Raw genomic sequence first — 3,566 nt, 5'->3', positions numbered from 1 at the left:
AAAAATTTTTTTTCCCTTTCATTCTTTGTGTTCTCCTACTGCAGCAAGAACAAGGTAGAGTTAGTATCTCAATGAATCATACTGCCACAGAGAAGTAGGTGACTTGTAGGTTACCGAGGTTCAGTAAAAACTTGTGAGATATGCACATACTATCTATGATTGAATCAAGTTGGGAATAAAGGACCAGAAAACGATTGAGCAATGATTTGCAGATGGGTGCTTGATTCAGGAGGATTCAGGCAATACTTCACTGGGACAATAAATGTGGCAGTTGGTGTTGGGAGAGTAACATATCCAGGGAGGCAGGGCTATTCAGTCTTAAATGTGAAGGAAGAACAAATAGTATTTCTATCACCAGGAGTGCCCACATATATGTGTGCATAAAATGCTTAAACAGCAACCCCTCTGTGATACTGTAAAAAAAAAACATTTCTCCTACAGTTGCTGCAGCAAAAACGGTACTGTGGATTTTAACCCATAGGAATTAACCTATGTAAATGACTTCTGGATAGCAGGGAGGTTTTTTTTTTTTTTTTTTTTTGTAAAAAGCACTCAGCCCAGAAGTAGCTCTTTTCTTGCCAACTTTCTGGGTGATTTATACAACTGTTCCTACTGAAGAGTGCAAAGAGAAGGAATTTTGCAGCAGAACATGATTGTACAACTGGAAGCAAGAGATGTCCCCTAAAGTTCTAACAATTCTACAGAAGCAGAGTGAAGAAGATCTGATGGACCAAGACAAAGACACTTATTTTAATTGTAACAGTACTCTGATGAGATAGAGTTAAGAGTTAACAATTATTATTTGTAAATAATAACTACTACATGTTTGTTATGTTTATGGCATATTAAAATAAAATAAAGAAAAAATAACAAATATGCATTAAATGGTTACAATTTTTCTAAATGCCTTTGGTAGGTTAGAGTTCCTGGGTGGTACAAATGGTTAAGTGTTTGGCTACTAACCAAAAGGTTAGTGGTTTGAACCCATCCAGGGATGCCTCAGAAGAAAGGCCTGGCAATCTGCTTCCAAAAAGTCACAGCCATTGAAAATCCTATGGGGCACAATTCTACTCTGCAACACGTGAGGTCATCATGAGTTGGAATCAACTTGACAGTAACTGGTTACTGGTTGGTAGAAAGCAAATTTGAAAAATAGCCACATTTGTTCCTTCCCTGTGTCTACACCTCTGATGGTGCCTTCCCACACTGACTCTGAGATAGCTGTATGCCTTTTATTGGTAATGGCATGGCAGGCAGATATTGAAAAGTGCCTGAGTAATGAGACTTTCATTGTTGCTGCTCTTAAAACCCTGAAAGTTGTGTGAAAAAAGCTCAGGCTACCCTGGACTTGTGATCCAGTTACCACCATCAACAGATCCAACAGTAAGCAAAACCCCAGATGCAGAGTCAACTAGCTGGTCAGCAATTGACTGTAGAGACATGAGTAAGCTGCACTGACACCAGCAGAAAAAACTGCCCAAAGGAGCCCAGCTAAAATTGTGACCTACCAAGTTGTGAACTAAATAAATGGTCCTTGTTTTTAGCCACTAAGATTTAGAGTGAATTTTTTTTTTGTAGTTTTGTTACACAGCAATAGATAATGAATATAGTGCCTCACACACATATGGCTCAATAACAACCCTATAAAATATGTATTATTATGACTCTTATTTTACATTAGAGGAAGCAGAGGCAAAGAGGGAATGAGAACATGGAACAGGCTTACGCAATTTGTAAATGGTAGTGCTGAGATTGAGGCAGCCTGATTCCAGAGTCCATGCACTTAATTGTTAAGCATAATCAAACATTTACCTTATGTCTTAGCTAACTGTTTATTAAACCAAAGGAAAAAAAAAAAAAAACTTCAAAAAATGGTTCAGTTATTTTCAATTAACTTTTTATTTGTCTATAAAGCGTCTTGTCTTAAAATGAACCCCTCAGGGTACTTTCACTTTTGACCCTGATGGAGTAAAAGGGATCAAATTTATTAGCACTGCTTAAAAAAAAAAAAAAGTGGGGGGCAAAACATATGAAACAATGGGTTTCAGACATTGGACAATAAGCGAAACAGTGAAGTGATCCCTGAGACAAGGAAAATAAATGAGGAGAGACCTACAATTGGCCCAGCTTATTATCTGGAATTTCCAGGCTGCAACACAGGTAAGGAGAACCTGAACAGAGCCTAGCAGTCTTGCTGAATTGAAGAGACAGAGCATGGGGTTTAGAAAAACCAAAGTGGCTGGAATTTGCAGGGAAATATATGGAGGTAGAGATTGTTGCACAGAGGGAGATGTTCAGATATCTGTAGAGGAAACCCCTTGAGTCTTTGACTGAGTCATTGTCTGCTCATACACATGAGAAAATTACCTGGCGTCATGAAAAGGAGTAGGTAGGTTGCTTAGGGTGAGGAATTGTTGATATTCTCAGTCAGAGTAGTAAGATTTAACTAATACACAGGGCATGAAGTAGACTTCACAGAGGGCATTGCATTAGAAATGGGGCCAAATTAATCCTAGACTAAAAGCTTTCCTGATTACATAGCAATAAAGCTTAAGAACAATCCTTGAAGTGACCATGCGGACTCCAAGTAACTTAACTACATTCTAGAACAAAGCCTGTTTAAAGAACTATAACAAAATCACACACACAATGACATAGAATTCAAAATGTCTCACATCCAACAAAAATTTCCAGGCTTTGAAAAAAGCAGAAAAATGTGATCCATTAACAGAAGAAAAATCAGTAGAAGCATACCCAGAAATGACAGAATTATCTGACAAAGACATTAAAACACCTAATATAAATGTAGTCCATACGTTCATAAATACAGAGGAAAGTGTGACTATGATGAGAAGAGAAATAAAAGATATAAAAAAGACCCCAGTTGAACTTCTAGAGATGAGCAGCAGTATATCAGAAATAAAAAATATATTAAATGGATTAATAGGGAAATTAGAATGCTGCAAAAGAAAAGATCAGTGAATTTGAAGACATCACAATATACACTATCCAAAATGAAACATATAGCAAAAAAAATTTGGTAGTGATAAAATTGGGGACTTAAGGGTCACTATTTTTTTTTTATGAGTTGGAATCCACTTGATGGCAATAGGTTTGTTTTGGTTTTGGTATCAAGTGGTTTAATGTATGTATAATTGGAGCCCTAGAAGGAGAGGACTAAAGAATGGAAAGAAAACTACTTAAGGAGATAATAGCTGGAAATTTCCAAATTTGATGAACACTATAAGCCCACAGATTCTAGAAGTTCCACGTATCCCAAGTAGAAGAAATGGAAGAAAACCACAAAAGGCATATCATAATAAAACTGCTGGGAAAAAAAAAAAAACTGCTGAAATCCAGTGATGAAGTGTTTTAGTCATCTAGTGCTGCTATAACAGAAATACGAAAGAGAAATTTATTTCTTCACAGTAAAGTAGGCTAAAAGCCTGAATTCAGGGTGTCAGCTCCAGTGGAAGGCTTTGTCTCTCTGTTTGTTCTGGAGGAAGGTCCTTCTCATCAATCTTCCCCTGAACTAGGAACTTTTCTGCACAGGAACCCCAGGTCCA

Source organism: Elephas maximus, chromosome 10, assembly GCF_024166365.1.
Source record: "Elephas maximus indicus isolate mEleMax1 chromosome 10, mEleMax1 primary haplotype, whole genome shotgun sequence".
NCBI lineage: Eukaryota > Metazoa > Chordata > Mammalia > Proboscidea > Elephantidae > Elephas > Elephas maximus.
Note: the sequence above shows the minus strand (reverse complement) of the source record.